A 15,304-nucleotide genomic window follows, 5' to 3' on the forward strand; every position below is an offset into this window, starting at 1 on the left:
GTGACTCAGATACGTAGGAGTTCGCGCGCAAATAGCTGGTAAGGTGGCGCAAAGTGGCAGCAAGTGATATATATCGTGGTTGACTTTTTCCATCATAGACGAGCAGTAGAGAATCGCTTTGCAAAATCTTTTCTATTTTACTTTCCATTCCTTTTCCATTTCTTTTTTATTTATTTTTTTATTTCTTTTTACGACAAAGATTATTGCTCTAATTACATAATTTTATATAAAAAGTTTTATTCTGCAAGAAAAGCGAGAAATGTAGCAAATTATTTCCTCAGCTTACTTTCTGTTATTATACGGATTAAAAGACGGTTATCATAAATCTTGACAACTTATATTAACTATCTTGGTCCCGATAATTGCATATTATTTGATAAAATTAATTGAAAGTTAAATAAGTATATATATATATATTAACCCATCAAATTTTAAAATTATTTTTTAGTGTGAATTTGCTCGAAACTCATAAATATTTAAATTATATTTAATTGCAACGTTTTTAAATAAATTAATATATTTGGTTGTATATAGGATGCTTGGATAGGTCAAATAATTACTTGTTTTTACGCATTTTTTCAACTTGAATTCCGATTTGGTTATCTTAAAAATTATTAGCGCTGCCTCTCGCTCGTTTCAACCCCCGCTGATGTCGAAACAAATCAGTCGTCCAAACATGAAAAAAGAGACAGAAGCTTCCGAGAGACGTGGAGACACCGATCTCGGACTGGATGTGCTCGGCTCACAATTCCTCGCGACAGTGACAGATACCGGTCGTTGTTGTCCATGGCTGCTTGTAGCTACAGGGATATAAGTATACCGCTAGCGTTTCATTCTCATAAGCTCTGGAAAGGGTTGGAAGAGGATACGATAAATGAGTCCGAGCTACTCTAGACGAGACGTGACTCCGAGTTGGAGCTCTTGTCTCTATCTGGCCCTCCGAATTTAAAATCGTAAAACTCGCGATGTGAGAGAATGCAGCATTCACTTACTACATGCGATAATCGTAGTAAAGTAACGATTTTATTTAATACTCGTACTGCCCATAAGTGCTTTCTTATTGAGATAAAGACCAATCTATTTGCATAAGAGTTAGAAATCTCGAAGAACACGTGTTACATCAGTTTGCACGTTTTATATCTTCCATGTGCGAAACTATTGCGAATCGTTGGTTGCACAGAAATAACCGCTCGAAAATTTATACGCTATTATATTGCATGCATATGAAATATGAACAGACGTAACAAGCTAGCAAAATATATTATCAGTCTGACATTCGGCGTAGTAACGTACGAATTTCGTGGGCATCGTTACGTTCCCACGATTCGATCAAAATCGCACAGATGCGCCCCGTAGAACCCCTTTCGATTTTGTTTTTCGCTCATTGAGGTCTCGATATGTCGCGAGATACGTCACGAATCTCTGGGGAATTGGCCCGAAATCAGAGCGAATAATGTATTACGTCCCTTCATGAAATATATACTTCATTAATATGAAATACAATAACGTATTCATGTCAGATGTAAAATGTAGCATCGAATATTAAATATTAGATGTAAATGAAATTAATACTTCATTGAATAATCATTATTATAATACACACTGGCAACAGCGATGTGTGTAACTGTATAATGTCTAATGTCTGTACCGTTTTTGTATCTATATTATTATTTGATATAACAAGATATGTGCGCTGTAATTTTGCTTTTTTTAAAACTAGAATGAAAAATAGTCTTATACAATTAGCTTAGAGTCCTGACAAAGGTAAACGTCTTTTTGTATGAAATTACGCGTTTAATATCATAGATAGGAAAATAGTTTAGGAAAAATATGAATTTAATTTTAGTTCAAAATCACGTTGAGAAGTAATATTAAACTTCCACGTAATCATAAAGTAGAATAGTCCATTGAACTTTATATGGTGCGAGATGAACTTCTGCGAGATATCTTCCTCGTGGGCACCTTTTATTTATCCAGATGATAGAGAGAGGCTGTGGTCCCTTTTGTCTGCGTCTCCGGTGGAACGATAAATCGACACCCACGCGGTGTAAACTGAGCTGGATGCTGCCACTGGAAGCAGCCGGAATCGGGCGCGGCTCGCCACTGCGCTGAATATAAATTTGAAATTAATTTAAAAGATCTACTGAATCGCAATATCGATATCGTCATATTTACCAAATTTTATATTGCAGCATCTCGCTGAAAGTTTGATATTTGCCATATCCTCTGTTCTAAATCGTTTAAATAACGCATTTTCGAAATTTAATCGCAAAATATAATAATAAAAAATTGTAATATTTTTTACTTTTTATCTAATTTAAGAGTTATTTCTAGTGATAATCTATTTTTCTATTAAAATCTCTATTTTCCAAGACATTTACGAATTAAATTATATTTCTATTTATAGGACATGTTCGACTAATTAAATTCTATTCTCCCTATCTTTTTAATTTACATGTTAGCCGAATTGAATTTATTCTCGAATTTACTGGGGCTCAATCGACAAAGACAGATGCGCGGTGTTCTCGCTCGAAAACAATAGGGTCTCGGTCGATGATGCGACAGAGACGTGGCAGGGAGACGATCTCCATAGAAAGGGGACCACACCCCCCGTAGAAAGCGACCATGTTTGCATTTGCTCTTGCGGCGCGATGAAAGTAGGGCCCCGGCGCGAACCCCAGCGAGCCCCCTCGAGACGACCGCACCGCGAAGAATCATCGAGTTGCTCGTAAAGCCGCCGCGCGCCAATACCTTGTTCCTTTTCTCTTGTCCTTCTTCGTCTCTCCTTTTTCTTCTCTTCCGTCCGTTCTTTTTCCATTGGTTCTTATATTCCCTTCTCTACTCGATACCATCTACGAACTCTCGCGGCAACCCTTTCTCGTACTCTTCATATTTTACCATTACCATATCAGGTTCTTCTCGATTCTCCTCTCCTTTACCGCACTCCATTCGGTCTCTTATTAAATATATCTGCCTTACGCGAACGCGCGTGCACGCACATTTGATCATCACGCGGATTGATCGGATCATACCTGTGAGGCCGCGAGCCTATCTTGACGACTTCGTACGATTGCTTTCGTAATAGTTTTATTTTTTATGAGCCTATCAATTGTGCTACTATACGCGCTTCTGAAGCGCGGATCTCCCGAGAATTTACTTTCTTCGTTTTGTGAAATAATATAATTTGTTTGGTACTCGCATCTGTCACATTATTTGCAAAATGATTCTTTCTGAGAACAGGTATGGCATTAGAATTGAGAGAAATAATTCTATGAATGCTTTCTAATAGACGCGAAGGAAGCTCGTTGATGTGATAAACTTAGGAGGAACCAGTTTTGCGAGTGAACGCAACCGTTCTTAATTAGATCCGATGCGATACGATTCAAGATCGTAAATGTTGAAACGAGTCAAGATCTCTTCGGGTCGATTCTCATTCGTGAAACAAGTTTCTATATAGCTGAATTTCTTCCGCTTTCTGAATATACAAAGAGACGTCATTTGTCTTTCTGATTTCATCTCGACAGCTTTTTACTTCCTTACAAATATCTTCATTGCTGTTTCTGAGAGCAAAGATTGAAATCAGTATAATTTTGGGAAAGGGAGAGATCGAGAGATCAACTTTCCGTATACAGCAAGAAAACACTTTATGTGTCAAATGTCACGTTTTACTTATCACAAATAAGAGCACAAGACTTATTACCATATTATACCATTTATACCATATATCAATATAAACTCATTGTCAGTGAAATTACAATGTATCTGTATCTATCTTCACTTGAAAGGAATCAACTAAAACCATATCGTAAAATTATTCTAATATTGTAGTTGTAATATTAGGTAATAAACATATAAATATAAAGAAAGAATATTAATCCAAATTGTTTATTTCATTAATTCAACACATTGTATTATTTTATCGTATTTTAATATTGATCCATTATCGTTTCTTGATTAAGCCGATCTAATGGTGCAATTATTTCGAAAACTTGTTATAGATTTTTAAATCGTTCGAATTGGCTTTCAAGATATAATTTGATTCACAGATGTGATAGTCATAGTCATAACAATAAGAATAAATATTCATTTAGCCGTTTGCAAGCATACATAGATCGTACTTACAAGATCCAATTAGAAACCTAGACTGTAAATACGCGCTTAATGTTAAGAGTACCGTTTGAAAGCTTGGTCGAATATTTCCATACATTTTCATGAGCACTAACTGACCGGCTTCTGCAATCTTATGAGTCGTATTTCTATCGCAATGGGATTGTATTATTTCATTTTTCCACTTTTCAACGACGTATATATGTATTGTGAGATGAACTTTCAAATTTAGTTTTTATATTTTTTGTATTTTGATTAATTTTTAATCATTATATTCTTGTACATCTTTATTTAATATTTAACGTTTTGTTTTAAGCACACTTTTAACATTCTCAAAATCTTCAAAATTATAATATGAGAAGATAATTCACTAAATTTATTATATCATTTTTATATTTTGTTAATATATCTTTTATGAGAAATTTTAATATATTATTTTTTATGCAAAAGAATATAGTTTTTTAAAGATAATATCTGCAATACAATAACTTTCAATTAAAGTGATAATAGAGTAATGCTATTTCTTTTTATATAGAAAATTTTTATTACGTTATTATATAATACAATTGTAAAAAATTGCACGGATAACAGTGTTTCACACACGGTAGTTTTTCGGTCATCCTTGTATTCTCACCGAGCTTTCTTTGCATGAAAACCGCAAACCGCGCATCGATACGACAGACAGTCCACACGTTTGCGCGCGTGATGTGTGTGTTTACCAGGGAATATGCGCACACACAGGACCACGCGCGATGGTATGCACGCGTCGGACGCATGGGGAAAGGGTTCACCGTACTCACGTGGCGATGCGCAGGGGCACAGGGGGACGCGTTGTTTCTCCAGGAGGTCATCCCGGTGGAAGTCGATTGACCTCTGACTTCGGCGCCTCCGTGTTCCCATAAACGTGATCACGGAATTACTTTATGCCCTGCCACGAGCTGTGTACACCCCGAACAAAATTTTCGGCTGCATCATCGGGACACGCATGGCGGAAACTACATCGAAAATGCGAGCAAATTCAATGGAAACTTTCGTCTACCGCCATCAGAAACCGCAATTTCGGCTATAAAAAAAACGATAAAATCTATAATATTATTAACAAGCTGATATCTAAAGTTATAATTGCGTGTAATATTCTTATACTCAAGTAATTTTTAATTAATATCTAAGCATATTGTGTGTCGAAACAATTATTTTCGTTTATCAGTAGAAACTGAATCTCAATTATCTAAATGTTTTTTTAATTTGACATTCATTGGTACAACTATCGCTGCTTTCAATCATTCGAATAAAATTCAACCGACATGTTAGTCGAGACTGACGCGTGACTATACCCCGTGCGAGACCTCGACTACGACAGTACGGTAGTGCTCCAATGAGAAGATATCGTTTAAGGTGATATGACGGAAGGTAGATTACGGGAAGGAGAGGGATGGCAAGAAAGAGGGAGGAGATTCAAAGGAACGGATACAGGTAAAGAAGAGGACACCGGTACACCTGCGGTCATAAACTTGTCGAAGTGGCATGGCATATAGCGTAATGGCAGGAGAGCGTTGCCTTGCCTTTCGCGCGTTGCCCTTGATTGCGACGATAAAACCTTCCCCTTTCCACCGCTTCGCCTCGCCGCCGGTTGCCCCCGTCTTTTCCGTGTCCCGTGTCCATCCCCCTTCTCTCACACCCCTTCCGATACTCTCTTACGGCTCTCTCGCGGTCACCACGGTGCGCGCAGCGCGATTTTACGCACGCACACACGCACGCGTGCACGACAAGCGGCGCGGTGCAGCGCGCATTCTATCGCGCGCCGGGGCTCGTAAACTCCAAGCCCGGCCGGAATTCTTCGTGGAAGCGATAACCGAAGCGTATAAATTTAAGATCGCTTTGTTCGCGAGTCCACCGTTGATCGACTAACGGTAAAGAAGGCCCGACACAGCCTTCGATTAACTAACTCTGCCCGGCGATTCTCCGTTCCTGACGTCGGATCAAAGCCCTCGCCGGAACATGGTAAAAAGCCATCTCTGTCGAGATCGATGACAAATTGGATGAAATAAAACTTGAAATGTCATAATTATATGAAAAGTTCTATGTCTGTTATTTGTTTGTTATAATATAAGCGTAAACAATATTGATAGTAAGGCAAATATTTTCACGGACTGCAAATTGAATCTATCAAAATTGTGACATTTTCAATTCCTGTCGTTTAATATGAATGAAGGGATCTCTCGTCTGTCGACATAGTATATAACGCCAACGTAACGATCGAAACGATTATGATAATCGCGATTGTTAAGCCGTTGCGCTTAAGCAATGTTGGAATTACCCGATGATTGCATTCTCTTTGTGCACTTTAATTGCACTTTGCGATACAAATAGAAATGCAAACGCAGCGAACGAACTCTATTTTTCTATATACGTACGATCTATACGTACTTTTATAACCCCTCGATCGAGAGAATTCGACCGAAAGACTCGCCAAACATTAATTAGCGGATGCTTCTCCCATTTCGAAGAAAGATCATGGAGAGATCGCCGCGGAAATGATCATGCCGCTTCATCGCGGCCTTCCGACCGTATTAATCATAAAAAAGTCATAAAGCTTGTGGCAAAATGGAAGAGCGCTTTTCTGCATCCGGCCGGATCTCCGTATTCGTTGCTCAGCGAAAACGGTAGAACGGTAGAACGTAAGAAAGATGTCGGAATGACGGAACGCGTAAAGTACCACTCCAGGAACGAATGTAAGAACGGGCACAGAAAGAAAGATGGAGTCAACTTTATTTGGGAAGGGCAAAATAGCGATTTGATTACTACCATCGTATTACATCACATTTAATTTATATATAGTGACTAATTTAAAAAGTGAATAAATTAAACATCTTTAGGGAAAATTTTGAGAAAAACCCAAAAAAATTGAACGTATGGAATTACTCTGTTGTGGAAATTTAGATCTAGGTAGAATTTAAATCTTTTTCTGTAAATGATTCTAAAAAATTACGATTATTTACAGAAGAAGATATAAAATTCTATGTCAGTATCTAAAATATTCTAAAATAATTATCTCCCAGAACTGATGTCGGGAAAAAATTGACCGATTTATATACTATTTTCATTAACTTTCTTCGTTTCTTTTCCTTTTTATTCTTATTGTTTCTTATATATTTCTCGTCTTTCTTTTCCATATATTCTTATATTTATGGCGAAATCGTTCAGAGTGCCATTAAAACGGCATATCGTGCGCAGAGCAATCTGACTCCTCTCCCATCGCGAGATCACTCTCGAAAGAAGATTACTCGTGACTTCCTCTTTCCCTGGGCGGGCGCACTTTGCGTTCGTCTTTCCTTTCGTGTCTATCGGCCTCGTCATCGCGGAATGCAATTATTATTCTCTCTTACGACAACGGCGTCATTTCGCGGAGTGGAGCACCTAAGAACGTGGAATCCCGCGGGGCAAAAATTTACGGAGCGAAAATACCGGCGCGTAAATTTGACTTAACGGCCGAATCTTCTAGTCGGTTACTGCACCGCACTCATGCACCTCTATAAAACGAATTGACGGTTAATATAATTTTTCAAGTAAAAGTAGAGTATTCTTTGTTACGACACTTTGTTGTTTTTTTAATAAAAACCTATTTATATCGAGCTTCTGTGAGATATTACATTGCAACGATTATAATTCAACAATAATTTATCAACAGTACATTTTTTTATTTCAATTCGTAATTATCGATAATAGAGATGTAGTGCTATATACGATATATATATATGTAACATTTTTTTACAAGCTCACGTTTTATAAAATCGATGCTTCGGGTAATTGCCAATGACGCTAAATTTGAGTTTAGATATATAATTATAACGGTAGATTAAGTTTCTTTCTATACTCTTTCGTGGTACGAAATGAGATTCCGCTGGCAGCTGGAATCAACTTGACTGCTTCTATTCTAACATATACTATCGCCGGCGTGTACGTTATACTTACGAAACATGGTCCACCGTAATGCCGCGTCTCTTTTTCGCGTAATTTCATTATTTTGCGATGCACAAGATAGGGGTCGTTAGCTAAACCGGTTAGAAGTACACCCAGAGAAAAGATTTATTCAGAACAAATAAAATTTTGTTCAGACTAATAAATTCTTTTATTTATATATCGGCCTAATAGCATTTTATTAATTTCAAGCTTATTTATTTATTTGGCTACATGTTTGTTGCTATAAATAAATATTTTATTAGATACTAAGAGTTCACATATTTAATGTCAACTTAATGACTTTCTTAGTATCTAATAAAATATTTATTTGTAGCAACAATATTTTTTTCTTTAAATAAAATATATTTTTAAATAAAATATATATTTGATTTATATATATATATATATATATATATATATATATATATAGGCCTATTGCTTTCTGATTTTATGCAAAAATTAAATAAATCATAAAATTGCTTAAAATTTGTTTATTTTAATTAAAACTAAAAAAAAATACAATTTTTTAAATAAACAAAGTATAAAATATACATAATATATGTATATATGGTATAAAAGTATGCAATCTTGGCAATAATTGTAACGGTCTTTAAATGCGCAAAAGTACATTTTTTAAATATTGCTTTATACGATAATTCGCAACCTGTTTATTGTTTAAAAAATTTTTTTAGTTTTATCTTACAAAATATGTAAAATATTATTTAAAAAAGTCATGAGATTCTCATTCAACAGTGAACTCTGCGTAAAAAAATATTGGAAAAAGGTTATTTACGGTCTCAACTACTACGTCGAAGCACAAAAACATAAAATAAAAATGCTTAAAAACGTATAATATATTTATATACATACTAGAAAGTCCCTCAAATTAATAATGTTCGAGTGTTGTTTTAAACTAAACAAGTTTATAAGAGCTATTTATTTTCTTGAAAATTATATTCTAATGTACTTATTCTTAACAGGTTAACACGAGCCTTTATCGTCGATAAAGTTATATAATCTTAAGACTTTGTACTGGCATTTAATGTATATCCACGCCCTTGATAAAAAATACAGTCTTCAAAATTGTGTATACACTTGTAGTGTCGCATTAAAGCTCGCTGATAAGACTTGTAACACACGTTGGCACTTTTTCCTTTTGTAAATATATTTTGTAAAAATACCTCTGAATAAACATCCATGTATTATACGCTTCGGGTGGATATACTATAGGTTCATAACGTGTATGACTTTGAAACACGTATCTACTGCTCCTAATACGCTACTCAGTTTGTACTCTACGTTCTCGAATCATACGTAGAAATCCTTCGCCGTCTGTAATGTTTCTCCTACTATGATCACACACGGTTGAATCGGTCGCATGAGTTTTTCATATTTCTTTTTCCTCTGTTCCAGAAAGATTTGCTTGCTTACGGAATCCTTAAAAGGCAAGAAATTGATAATATTAGAATCTATCTGATATTATTAAAATAAACAATTGTTTATTAATTGATAATGTTATACTTACTTTGACGTATAGAACAAACGTTTCTTGAGCTTCTGCTATTGTTGGTTTCCACGATCCTTTACCCTTTTCTCGGATTATCGTAACAAGTACATTGCAATAATGTTTTTGCCATCTGGTACATAAGCCATTACGTAATTTATGTAAAAAAATATTATTGTACACAATGTATTAATTACCTTCTGATATCACTGAAGGAAGGGTATTCAGAATCTGGTGTGCAATCGAGTGCTTGTCTTTATTTGAACGCTCTCTTATAATATCAATGAGCTTATCTCTGCAGCTAGGCCAGCCGTTCAGAAGATTGAGTCCTTTCTCCGGAAACAGAACAGTGAAATCAATCGAAATCTGTAAAGAAAGGATCATTTGAAGAACGCAATTTTACAACACAATGACAACATTTTACAAATCATACAAATATTTCAAAATTTAATTATCCATTTAGTCGAATGCAATACAGTTTATTTGTCCAAGTTAAATGTAGTAAATTCCAAACCTTATTTATATGTTTTATTTCAGTAGAATGCGTTTTATCTCAACAACTTTAGATTTACTGAAAATTTACTTTAATTCGCCATAATTATTTCTCTCGCTTCATCTCATTCAATTTTTCAATTTTTTTTGTAAATTCTATCCATCTTATGTCAATAAAGTATGCAAAATATATTTGGAGAATATCATACCAAAGAGCAGTATCCTACTGGATGTTTGAATAATGGCCATTCCGTCAGAATAGTAATTATTGAGAGATCTTTGCGCTTGGTAAACTGGGCAATCCGATTTGGTGCTGTTTTCGTCCAGCGTTCCAATACTTCTGTCCATGGTTCTGTATAGCTTTTAAGCCACACTTGCGATTGTGAAGAGTGAGGTTAACCAAAGGATAGAGTTATCCAACGGTGAAGAAATTGGCCCTAAGCGAAAGAAGAAGGACCGACATACATTTTTTACTATAAACGATTAATAATCCATTATGATAGAATAACTGTAAAAGTTATTCTTAGTGAAAGGTGATAATAGGGCGCCGGTCATTCGTCACATCTCACATATATAAGTTTCGTGCATTTTAGAATTTAGAATATACTTACTTGTGAAAATTTCTATGTAGCTCTCCAAGCCTGAATTTTGTAAGAATGTCACCATCTCATGATCCATCTTCATTGTTACAATAATTTTCGACAAAACGCACTGCACACTGCACACGTCTATACAGGACGAGAAACAAAATAAGCGACGGGCGCGCGCGAGGCAACCAGCTACATCTATTAGCAAGCGCAACTTAATTTTATTTATTTGACCAAAAGAAATATTTATTTACATTTTTAATTTTGAATATTGCGTTTATTCAGACCAAAAGAATATTTCTTTATATGGCACAGCTATACATAAATAAAATTATTTAGTTGCACCAAGTAGCTCTCATAGTCACAATCTAATAAAAATTTTGTTCGCACAAATAAAATTATATTATATTCAAATAAATAATGTTCTAATGTACTTATTTATTTGAATGTAATAAATCATTTCTCTGGGTGTATGAGCGAGTAAGCGCGATGTACCGGCAAGGGAAAAAGAGGAACCCGATCCTTCGGCATATGCACCGTAGAGAGGATGAAGAAGGAAGTCGCAAAGATTACAGGAGAACATGTGCACGAGCGCATCTCGAACGATCCAGCATTTCGATATCGTCCTCTGAACGTGACCGCGCGTTGCGATTCCTCTTCACCTAACATACGTCCGTGACGTAGTTCCTGCTCCGGAAGAAACCACCGGTAGCCGATAATTAAAGGAGATCGATATTGTGTTACAGCATCCACTTTGTAAACACGAAATTAAGATTTGTGTGTGCGTACGTTTACATTTTTAAATAGAATAACGATGCAAATCACGCACGAATAAAAACATTACATTTTCAAAAATAGCATCTATGATCGCTTTGGCATCATATAGAACTTTATATATATATATATATATATATATATAGAGCTCGTTTCTCTTAAAATTATAATAAGATGGTTGTAGGTCTTGAATCTTTCACGAATTCTCTTATTTCTTAAAATAAGTAATTTGTCTAACTACACTCAGAGAAAAAATCATTGTCATGGCAACTATAAGGTGACAACTATGCAAGTTGTATTCATAGAATTATTTCATATAGTTAAATGAACTATTTTATAGTTATTGCAACTAAATCAATAATTAAGAGAACTAATTTAATGGTTAAAAGAACTAATATATAATTGTTGCACAAACTTTATTGGAAAAATAACATGGACTATATAATTATAATTCCACGAACTATTTAATAATTAGTGCAACTAAAGTAAGTGGTTAAGAAAACTAATAAATAATTGTTACATAAATTTGTTGCATAATTGTTGCTGTAACTATATAAATGTGAACAAATAGCACGTCAACTTTTTTTTATAGCTTATAGAAATCGAAATACTATAGTGATTTGAAATATGTAAGTATTGTTAGACTTATTTACGATCGGCGTAGCCCAACAACGTTTACAATAACGCCACTAGGTAGCGTATGGCGAGAAGAGCTTTCTCGCGTTTAAAATACATCCAGCCGTGTATATAAGCAGATCTCCCTGCGAAGTAAAAGCTGCAAAAGGCATCAAGGCATGGTTTCGAAACCTCGTTATAAAATTTACATGTATATATATATATAACTGTCTTTATATAGACAGTTAAGGAATGCCCGAAGACCAATTAATTTTGAGATGTAAATTTTAACTGTTCGTAATACCTTAACATTATATTTCAAGCAACTAAATGTCTTCATAATAATGACTATAAAAATATAGTGTGATAATAATGCATAATAATGTCATAGAACAACAACTATAACGTTATAAATATAATTGCATTAATCATGTTATTTAATAAGTTTGACAATATTTATATATTTCAATTCACTATATAGTATTTTAGTTTCTATAACCCATAAAAAAAAGTTGAGGTGCTATTTGTTCACATTTTTATAGTTGTAGCACTCATTTTTTTCTCTGAGTGTACACTGGTTTCTCCTAATAACTCATAAAGCGAATACCTACCATTTATTCGCCACTCAATGCTTAGGAAATAACAATTAAAGCAATAGCTGGTTGCTAAAGGTCTCGAATTTTACATACAGCTATAAACAATAACAGTTTCATATCGTACGTCATATCTGCCGAGTGGTTTCCGACGATAAAAGCGAGATATGATGGATGATTCGGCATTGCTTGGGCGCTTCTCCGATCCTCTTCCGCGTTACAGGCTTCCCTCGAAAGAGAAATCTCGCATAATATCCCACGACGTTATCACGCAACCTCGGAAACCGGGAGAATTTCCTGGGAATTTGCAAAATTGCCGGCAGGCAACAGAATCAAACGTCAGCGATTAATCGCTGCTTAAAGATACTGCAAATAGGCATCAACTCAAACTCCGCGAGTAATTTCGAAACATATATGGCAATACATTCGGAGCCGTATGAGCATGCACGCCGAGAAAGTAAACACCATTTGACTTCAAGTTAACTAATTCTTGCGCTAGAGGCATTGAATTAGAACATTTAAAAGTTTCTAACAAAATCTTCTCTATTTTACGCGAAGATTTACGAAAGCAACTAAAAATAATCTTCATTAAGATGTCGGTAAACCGGTCCCGTGACAAACTTTCTAGCAGACGCCTTACGGATTTTTGTAAGATAACCAGTTAACGATTTTAATATCCCAGATCATGCGACTAATGTCCTGATATACGATAATCACACTTCGATGCACATCCATCGCGACACTCTATCGCACATGAATCGGCCACGCTTGCCGAAGCGTGGTCAAATCGCTTCTATCCCGCAGCTTCCTCCTAATTATCATTCGCGTATAAACGGCGTGATATTCTCTGCAGGTGTCTGCAACGGTTAAGCAACGGTCTTCCATCTGGACAATCATGAACAATTTATCGCGCGCTCGTGTGTACGTTTGACGCGATTAAATAGAAATCGCGCGCGCGCGCGCGCCTTGCACTCGCGAGAAATGTTGATCGTCGTCGACCTGTTCTGTTGAACGAGTTAGATTATAGATTGTGGTGATCGGCGATTTCCTATTGCACTCAGAAGTCATCGAGTCCGATCGACCGTGACCATCGATCGATCAGACTCGATCATTCTTGTTAGAAATAATCGCGAGGACTCAAACTCTACGCGAGAGAGAGGTAGCGTGTAATCATTAATTAGTGAACCTGGGATAACTTTGGTTATACAGGCGAGCATGCAGTTTGTGTGAGAAGACGATTCTCACAATCAGCGAGCACAAACTCGATGCATGAGAAGTATTCGACACGGTCGCTAATTGGCGGAGTATGAAAAATGTTATGACGGTAATAACAGAAAAAATTCAGGCCTGGAACAATTGCGTTTCACTGAATAGACGATACGGTTTCTTCAACTTCGCGCAACTTCGTGTTTCTGGCGGATTGTTCCCAGAATGATTAACGGGAAGCTTTCATTACGGTACATGAAAATTTCATCTCGCAAAAATTAAGATCATGTGGGACCCGGCCGTAATTAATTCCTTAATTAACTTCTTTTTTCGTTCAAAATATAACATTCATTCCCTCGATTCTTAATTATTTAATGACGAAATAGAAACGTGATTTTTAGCTTTTTTGTTTCTCGTATAATGCTTTCTTTATTAATGTATAATTTTTATTCCGAAGATAATGTAAAGATCTTTGAGCAAGCATATCAATGATACTTTATTGGATTAATTTTTTGCCCTAAGCTTGTTTTCTTTCAATTTATGCAGTAGCAAGATGTGATTATTAAACGTGCTATTAAAGAAAAGTGAGTTAACGGAGATTAATGTTTAATGATAGTTTTCCTTATACGACTATAGTTGTGTTCAAAGATTGATTACCGTAGTAATTGAGAGATTCTGTGAGACGAGCAATAAAAATGTATACAATGTTGTTGCGGAGAAAACATCGATAGAGACCCATCGGCATATCTCATTCATTATGAAAGATCATAATTACTCGCCGTCACGATTCGACTAATTAACGAAGCCTCTGTCAAAGGGATGCGCATTAACGAATAATTGGCCAGCAATTACGCGTGCTCGCGAACGCGTTATTTCATACGCTCGCGTTATAATCAATATCACATCGTAGATTAATAGCAGATTTATTCTTTACATTGAGGCGCAATTTAATTCTCTCTCGTTACGTAGGTACTAATTATGGTACAGCGCGCAGCGGTGAGAATCTAGACTAGAAAAGATAGAAAAATCACCTATACCTACATGGTTATCAGTTTCTCTTTAATCGACCGTTTTTTCTCACATTTCTCATCTCTTACGTTGAGATTTCGTTAATGTAAGAGGCGACACTTGAACGGTTACTTCTGGCTATTATGAATCTAGAAAAAACGCGCTCTTGCGATACAAATAGCGTTAAACCGCAAATTTTCGGTCGAACACTTCATTGCTCTGACGTTATTAAGGCGGGATTGATGACAAACTTTAGGTATTATAAACGTAATGTTATTTTCACAACTATACTTTGTGTCTGTCATTGTAATGAAAAGAAGTTTTAAACTTATTTTGAATCGTACTATAATATTATTGGTATGATTTGAGTCTAAGGATGAACTTAATTGAAATATTTTAAACTTTCATATTATTATGATTTAAGTTCTTAGATCAGCTGGAGTTTAATGAAATTTATC

At 35.6% G+C, this 15,304-nt stretch overlaps 1 protein-coding gene and 1 long non-coding RNA gene across 5 annotated transcripts in view; one reads left to right on the top strand and one right to left on the bottom strand.

The window, feature by feature from the left end:
* The window catches only part of N (neurogenic locus Notch protein), a 252,933-nt gene that overhangs the window by 121,979 nt on the left and 115,650 nt on the right, over positions 1–15,304 (top strand). The window lies entirely within an intron of this gene.
* LOC143900784 (uncharacterized) lies at positions 8,656–11,119 on the bottom strand. Of its 3 annotated transcripts, none has more exons than XR_013257873.1 (4): positions 10,675–11,119; positions 9,769–10,500; positions 9,593–9,704; positions 8,656–9,504 (listed from the first exon to the last, which is right to left on the bottom strand). It is a non-coding gene; the product is annotated as an uncharacterized LOC143900784 (long non-coding RNA). The 3 variants fall into 3 exon arrangements; XR_013257874.1 differs by having other exon boundaries at positions 9,769–9,937; positions 10,273–11,119; XR_013257872.1 differs by having other exon boundaries at positions 9,769–11,119.

This window comes from Temnothorax americanus, unplaced genomic scaffold (assembly GCF_048541705.1).
Source record: "Temnothorax americanus isolate GAGA-0224 unplaced genomic scaffold, ASM4854170v1 Scaffold30, whole genome shotgun sequence".
NCBI lineage: Eukaryota > Metazoa > Arthropoda > Insecta > Hymenoptera > Formicidae > Temnothorax > Temnothorax americanus.